Source organism: Triticum dicoccoides, chromosome 2B (genome assembly GCF_002162155.2).
Source record: "Triticum dicoccoides isolate Atlit2015 ecotype Zavitan chromosome 2B, WEW_v2.0, whole genome shotgun sequence".
NCBI classification, from domain to species: Eukaryota; Viridiplantae; Streptophyta; class Magnoliopsida; order Poales; family Poaceae; genus Triticum; species Triticum dicoccoides.
This window is the reverse complement of record NC_041383.1, coordinates 449,918,768-449,927,396: the sequence shown is the minus strand read 5'-3', so window position 1 is coordinate 449,927,396 and position 8,629 is coordinate 449,918,768.

Below are 8,629 nucleotides of genomic sequence, written 5' to 3'. Positions count from 1 at the left end.
CCGGCCTCCCCTCCTCCAGCGAGCTCGAGCTCCGCCGCCGGCGCCGCCTCGGCTTCCGCGCCGCGATCCCGATCTGGATCCGGTCGCGTGAACAGTAAACCCTAACCCCGATTTTTTTTGCTAAGTCCTGAAATTTTGATCCGTGTTGCTCTGTTTGAGGTCCCGTAACTTTGCAAACGTAGCTCCGTTTTGGGCGTATGATATATCAAAATCTTCGCCTCGACATGTACATCATTTCATTCCATTGAATCATTTGCATTTGAGGTCATCTTGATACCCAAAATGCTGTTAGAAGGAGGCCTCGTGAGTTAGATTGCAGATCCGTTAGTTCATCATGCACTTTTGTCATTTTTGCTATATTTAATTCGTGCATGATATGCCTGTGCCCCTTTGGGATGAATTGTTAAGCATTTTGTCTTCTTTCCAGAGGTGTCACCCATGCATTTTTAGGATGTGCGTGTTGTCTTGTGCAAGCTTGCGAAGAGAGGTACCTGAGAATGCAGATTTCAGGGACTTAGTGATTTTCACTAAGTCTGGGATATTTTAGTTCATGATACTATATGTCCAGCTCGTTTCCTAATGCTCTGTGCCTCTTTTGAGGATGATCAGTAAGGGAGTTTTGATATTTATGTTATGCTCTTTCCATCCATGTCTTTGTTTGCATATGTGGAGTGCTCTAGGTTGACTCAATCGAGCTCAACTTTTGCTTCGTTGTTAATCTGGGCAGATCGGCAACTCGTTTGCGATTTCGCCGATGCTACCGTTAGCGTTCCATGCATGCTATGCCTTCGTTCTTGTCATGTGTAGCTAGCACTTTATGCCTTCTTGCTGGTTGTATTCTTTCCTTTCCATGACTTGCACCGTAGTGCGTGCATCGAGCTCGTTTACATGCCTTCGTGGGTTAAATTTCAGCATGTCTCAGTTTTTACTAAGTCTGAAAACTGATTGTGTTCGAGCGATGTTCGTGAGCTCGGTAGAGTATTTTGTGAACCCTTTTGGCCCCAGGTCACTTTGGGTGTTTTTTTAAGCTTCTTGGGTAGCTCCATGCCATGTTCTTACTTGTCATGTTCAGGTTTTCTATCATGTTGTTTTGCTGCTCCGAAGAGAGCATCGTGATCTGAAATTTCAGACTAGTGTTAATTTCACTAAGTCTGAAATCTGTTTTGCATTTGCGTTTTAGCCATGCTTGTTTGAACCTCTTAATAGATGAATTTGCCTATGGCTCAGTGCTAGTGTTTTGTCAACCATCTTGAGTACATCGCTTCCATGTATTTTGTTTTCATGTTTGGTGGCTGTAGCATGTTCATTTCGTTGCATTTAGATGCCTACTTGCTGTAAATCGCAGACCGGTGTCATATCTTAAAACGCTTGCCATTTCCAAACCGTAACTCCGATTCCAATGATCTTTATATCGTTTTCAATCGATTTCATCCCCTCTATCCAGTGGCACACTTGGTTTTCCAAGTTGAGTCCAGGTTCATGCATTTCCTGTCATATCTTGCATTTTGCATCCCGCATCGCATCCCGCATAGCATATCGTCATTTCATCATATTGCTTGGTCTTGCCCGTGGTTGATTGTATCCTTGTTGCTTGTTTGTCTTGTTGGGTAGAGCCGGGAGACGAGTTCGCTACCGAGGAGCCCGTTGAGTTTGCTTGTGAGGATCCAGTCAACTCTGACAACTGTGCAGGCAAGATGATCATACCCTCGAAATCACTACTATCTTTGCTATGCTAGTTTGCTCGCTCTTTTGCTTTGCCACTACTACGATGCCTACCTTTTGCTTGTAAGCCTCCCAATTGCCATGTTGAACCTCTAACCCACCATTGTCCTAGCAAACCGTTGATTGGCTATGTTACCGCTTTGCTCAGCCCTTCTTATAGCGTTGTTAGCTGCAGGTGAAGATTGGAGCCGTTCCTTGTTGAAACATTTATTTACTTGTTGGGATATCATTATATTGCTATGTTATCTAAATGCATCTATATACTTGGTAAAGGGTGGAAGGCTCGGCCTCTCGCCTAGTGTTTTGTTCCACTCTTGCCGCCCTAGTTTTCGTCATATCGGTGTTATGTTCCCGGATTGTTGCGTCCCTTACGCGGTTGGGTTATAATGGGAACCCCTTGATAGTTTGCCTTGATTAAAGCTTTTCCAGCAATGCCCAACATTGGTTTTACCATTTGCCACCTAGCCTCTTTTTCCCTTGGGTTTCCGGAGCCCGAGGGTCATCTTATTTTACCCCCCCCCCCGGGCCAGTGCTCCTCTGAGTGTTGGTCCACCTGTCAGCTACCGGTGGCTACCAGGGGCAACTCTGGGCTGGCCTACCCGTACCTAAGACAATCTGAGTGTGCCCTGAGAAAGAGATATGTGCAGCTCCTATCGGGATTTGTCGGCACATTCGGGCGGTGTTGCTGGTCTTGTATTAACCTGTCGAAGTGTCTTGAGTTACCGAGATACCGAGTCTGATCGGAACGTCTTGGGAGGAGGTCTATTCCTTCGTTGACCGTGAGAGCTTGTCATGGGCTAAGTTGGGACTCCCCTGCAGGGATTGAACTTTCGAAAGCCGTGCCCGCGGTTATGGGCAGATGGGAATTTGGTTAATGTCCGGTTGTAGATTACTTGAACTAAACTTAATTAAAATGAATCAACCGTGTGTGTTACCGTGATGGCCCCTTCTCGGCGGAGTCCGGGAAGTGGACACGGTGTTGGAGTTATGCTTGCGCAGGATGTTCCTTTAGCTTCTCGCTCGTGCTTCGCCTTCTCTTCTCGCTCTCTTTGCGTATAAGTTAGCCACCACATATGCTAGTCGCTTGCTGCAGCTCCACATATATTTGCCTTATCCATTCCTATGAGCTTAAATAGTCTTGATCGCGTGGGTGTGAGATTGCTGAGTCCCTGTGGCTCACAGATATTACAACTCCAGATGCAGGTCCAGGTGATTCTGCTCCAGTTGACGATTACGAGCTCAGGTGGGAGTTCGACGAGGACTCTCAGCGATACTACGTGTCCTTTCCAGATGATCAGTAGTGGTGCCTAGTTGGGGTTATCGATTCAGGACCATGTCGCATGTTGGGTTCTTTTCTATTTTGGCGCCGTAGTCGGGCCATGAGTGTCTGTTTGATGGATGTTATTTATGCACTCTGATGTGACGTGGCGAGTGTAAGCCAACTATGTTATCTCCCCCTTTTATTACATATTACATGGGATGTTGTAATGATTGCCTGACTTGCGACATTGCTTTCAATGCGGTTATGCCTCTAAGTCGTGCCTCGACACGTGGGAGCTATAGCCGCATCGAGGGCGTTACAAGTTGGTAATCAGAGCCTTCCCCGACCTTAGGAGCCCCATTGCTTGATCGTTTTTAGCAGCCGAGTTGTGTCTAGAAAAATGTTTTGAGTCCTTAGGAATTATATATCGGAGAGCTTAGGAATTCTTTTTACTTCCCAGTCTCCTCATCGCTCTGGTAAGGCATCCTGACGTAGAGTTTTGACTCTTCTCTTCTCAAATTTCACTAAAAAAAAATTTTAGGGTCACGCGAGTATTTTGGTTTTGTTCCGATGGTTTTGTGACGAGAACATTGTTCTTGGTGCCTCCTGTCTTTAGGGGTTGTGGCAGTGTCCCGGGGAGTTGAGCTCCGAGGTGTTGTCGTCACAATTTTATCGTTGCAATTCTGGTATACTTGAGATATGTGCGCGACATCGGAAATCTCCTTTATGCAGTTCGTTGGTGAGATAACCTCGACGCCACCCAGTACTGGGGCGGGAGTTCGGGAGTATCGCCATAACTTGTATAACGGATGCTTTTCGAAGGTTGAGGTAGATGGTTTCCGAAGTTTTCCTGGTTATGTGTTGAAGGATGGATACAGCTGGATGTAGGATTTGCTAGTTTGGGTGAGATATTGTGCTTCCCCTGTATCCCCAACACCTGATTGCATAACCGGAGAGGTTCGGGAGTTTCATAGGTGGGAATTCTAGTAGCTCTAGTTCTTCTTCCACGGATATTGGTTTGAGATTGGGATTTCTTACCGATTATTCGTTCTTGATCCGTACCTTGTTGAATTATTTTCTCTTCCTTAATTCTTCGTGGCTTCTCAATTTGTGGATATGTGACCATTTGAAGAGGAATGCATTCGTTCATTTTGTTCGGATGTGAAGACTATATGTTGCAATTTTCATTCCGTTGGATTCAGCTTCTATATTGTTGTCTATCTATGTGCTAATGGTGGTCAACCTGTTCAGGATGGCTCCTCCAACACGCACGACTCCGAATCCTGATCCGCCTCCACCTCCGCCTCCTCCGGAAGCATGGCAAGCTGTGATGGCCGCTACAAATGCAAACACACAGTTGGTCATGCAAATTCTCCAAGAGCGCAATCAAGGCAGTCAAGGGAATCAAGGCCATAATCAGCACCACTTTGCTACTCTGAACCAGTTCCTTGCAAATGGCCCAAAGACGTTCAGCGGTTGTGTTGAGGCTACCGATGCTGACGATTGGCTAGTGGATCTGGGCAAGCATTTTGAATGTAGCAACGTCAGGCCTGAAGATTTCGTCAAGTTCGCTTCTTTCCAGCTCAAAGATCAGGCTGCAGAGTGGTTCCAGCAGTACAAGGATTCCAGAGGTGGACGTGTTATCACTTGGGACAATTTCCGTCAAGATTTCCGCGCTCATCACATCCCTCAAAGTGTGGTTGAGAGTAAGCGTCAGGAATTCTGCAATCTGAAGCAAGGCTCTTTGTCTGTCTATGACTACAACAAGTTGTTCCAGAAGCTCGCCCGTTTCGCCAAGCAGGATGTTCCTGATGAGAAGAGCATGATCTATCAGTTCAGGGGTGGTCTTCGTGAGGAAATTCAGCTCGCTCTTGTCCTCTTTGAGCCGTTGAGATACGATGAGTTCTACAACATGGCACTGAAGCAAGAGGCTGCTCAGATGAGATGTGATGCTTCCAGGAAGCGTGCCAGAGATGTTACTCCGTCTTCCTATACTCAAGTGGTCAAGCAGCAGAAGTATTGGCTTCCTCCTCCTCCGTTCCGTCAGCCGTATCAGCAGAAGAGCAAAGGTGGCAGTGGTTTCTCCCACCCACCCAACCCAGGCTTTCAGAACAAGTCTTCGTCTTAAGCTCCAAGATTGAGTGCTCCGTATCACCGTCCGCTTTCAGAGGTCACGTGCAACAAGTGCCAACAGAAGGGTCACTATGCCAACAAGTGTACCAACCAGAGGCGTCTTCCTCCTCCTCCTCCTGTCAGATCGGCAAGTACAGCTGTGGTCAAGCATAACCCCAAGTCCGCCAAGGTCAACTTGATGAATGCAGCTCAGGCAGAGGACTCGTCAGATGTGATCATGGGTAACCTTCCTGTTAATGATATTCCTGCAAATGTTCTTTTTGACACGGGTGCATCGCATTGTTTCATCTCGAGACCATTTTCATCTAAGCATGGGTTGCCTTCACAAATTTTGCCTAGTCCTTTAGCAGTTGTCTCTCCTGGTAAGCGCATGCAGGCTAACTCCATCGTTCCGGATGTTTCTATCACTCTGGGTGACTACAAGTTCTTGGCTTCTCCTACGGTTCTTGGCAACTCGGATATCGATCTTATTCTCGGGATGGACTGGCTCTCTAAGCATAAAGCTCAGCTTGATTGTGCAGCCAGGCAGATTCAACTGACTCATTCGTCTGAGGATGTCATTGTCTTTGCCGCTCGGGATAATACCATCCGGTTGTTTTCTCTCAATGAGAAGGGTGAATTGGATGCTATTTCGCAGATTCCTGTCATTTGCGAATATCAAGACGTCTTTCCAGAAGAACTTCCAGGGATGCCTCCAAACCGGCCGGTTGAATTTGTTATTGAACTTGAGCCCGGTGCGGAACCTGTGTGCAAACGTCCCTACAAGCTCGGCCCCGAAGAGTTGAAGGAGTTGAAGAAACAACTCGATGAGCAAGAAAGATTGTGTCTCATTGGGCCTAGTACTTCTCCGTGGGGTTGTGGTGTTCTTTTTGTGAAGAAGAAGGATGGATCGAGTCGACTTTGTGTTGATTACCGTCCAGTAAACAAGAAGACCATCAAGAACAAATACCCACTTCCCAACATCAATGAGCTGTTCGAACAACTCAAGGGTGCTCAAGTATTCTCCAAGCTTGATCTCCGTATGGGTTATCATCAGATTCGTATTCGTGAGCAAGATATTCCCAAGACGGCATTTAGAACAAGTTTTGGTTCATATAAATACACCGTCATGTCTTTTGGCCTCGCCAACGCTCCTCCGACGTTCTCTCGTATGATGAACTTCATCTTCAACCCCTACACCAATGAATTCGTTTTGGTCTATCTCGACGACATTCTGGTTTTCTCGAAGAACAAGGAAGATCATGCCAAGCACTTGCGTTTGGTTCTTGACAAGCTCAGGGAACATCAGTTCTACGCCAAGTTCTCTAAGTGTGAATTTTGGCTCGATGAGGTTCTTTATCTTGGTCATATCATCTCTGCCAAGGGCATTTCCGTGAATCCTGAGAAGGTGTCTGCAATTGTGAATTGGGAACCTCCTCAGAACGTGAAGCAACTCTGCAGTTTCCTCGGTCTCGCAAGCTATTGCAGAAGATTCGTTGAAAACTTTTCTAAGATCGCCAAGCCTCTCTCAAATCTTCTTTAGAAGCACGTCAAGTACGTTTGGTCTCCGGAGTGTGATATTGCTTTCAACACTTTGAAAGAGAAATTGATCACTGCTCCAGTTCTGACTCCGCCTGATGAAACCAAGCCGTACGAGGTCTTTTGTGATGCCTCTCTCCAAGGTCTCGGTGCTGTACTGATGCAAGAGAAGAAAGTTGTTGCTTATACCTCTCGCCAGTTGAAACCTAATGAGAAGAACTACCCCACTCATGATCTCGAGTTGGCGGCAGTTGTGCACGCTTTGTTGACTTGGAGACATCTTCTATTGGGAAGAAAAGTGGATATTTTCACTGATCACAAGAGTCTCAAGTACATCTTCACTCAGCCTAATCTCAACCTCAGGCAGACTCGATGGGTCGAAATGATTCAAGAGTACAATCCGAGTATCGAGTATACTCCAGGCAAGGCTAATGTGATTGCTGACGCTTTGAGCAGAAAAGCATATTGCAACAGTCTGATTCTCAAGCCTTATCAACCCGAGCTTTGTGAAGCTTTCCGCAAACTTAATCTGCAAGTTGTTCCTCAAGGTTTCCTCGCCAACCTTCAAGTCTCTCCTACCTTAGAAGACCAGATTCGCCAAGCCCAACTTCTTAATGCTATGGTGAAAAAGGTGAAGTTTGGTATTGCAAAGAGTCAGTCCAAGTACAAGTGCTACCGACTTGATGACAAGGACACTCTCTTCTTCGAGGATCGAATTGTTGTGCCCAAAGGTGAACTTCGTAAGGTGATCATGAACGAGGCTCACAACTCTCTCCTCTCCATCCACCCTGGTAGTACGAAGATGTATCAGGACCTCAAGCAAGCTTATTGGTGGACTCGAATGAAGCGCGAGATCGCTCAATTCGTGAACGAGTGTGATGTCTGCAGAAGAGTGAAGGCAGAACACCAAAGGCCAGCAGATCTCCTCCAACCTCTTGCCATTCCAGAATGGAAGTTTGACCACATTGAAATGGACTTCGTGACTGGGTTTCCAAAGTCCAAGCGTGGCAATGATGCTATCTTCGTTGTCATCGACAAGCTCACCAAAGTGGCTCACTTTCTGCCTATCAAAGAGTCAATCACTGCAGCTCAATTGGCGGAACTCTATACCTCTCGCATTGTCTCTCTGCACGGTATTCCTCAAGTGATATCTTCAGACCGTGGCAGCATCTTTACCTCCAAGTTTTGGGATTCTTTTCAGAAGGCCATGGGCACCAACATCCGCTTCAGCACAACTTTCCATCCTCAAACGAGCGGTCAAGTCGAGCGTGTCAATCAGATTCTTGAAGATATGCTCAGGGCTTGTGTGATCTCCTTCGGCATGAAGTGGGAGGATTGTCTTCCTTATGCTGAATTCTCATACAACAACAGCTTTCAAGCAAGTTCGGGCAAGGCCCCCTTTGAAATTCTATATGGCAGGAAGTGCCGTACCCCTCTCAACTGGTCTGAAACCGGTGAACGTCAGCTGCTGGGTAATGACTTAATCACAGAGGCAGAAGAGATGTGCAAAGTCATTCGTGATAACCTCAAAGCAGCCCAGTCCCACCAGAAGAGCTACTATGATAGTAAGCACCGTGATCTGGCTTTCGAGATCGGAGATCACGTTTACCTCCGCGTCTCTCCCATGAAAGGTACTCGTCGCTTCGGTATCAAAGGGAAGCTTGCCCCTAGATACGTGGGACCTTTCAAGATTGTCAGCAAGAGAGGCGACCTCGCCTATCAACTCGAGCTTCCTTCAAACTTTGCAAATGTTCATGATGTGTTCCATGTCTCTCAGCTTCGAAAGTGCTTCAAGACTCCTGACCGCACCGTCAACTTCGAGGACATTGAGCTCCAAGAAGATCTCTCTTATCGTGAGCACCCAGTTGCTATTCTTGAAGAGACTGAACGCAAGACTCGCAACAAGTCAATTAAATTTCTCAAAGTCAAGTGGTCTCACCATTCCGACCGTGAAGCTACCTGGGAACGCGAGGATCACCTCCGTTCTGAGTACCC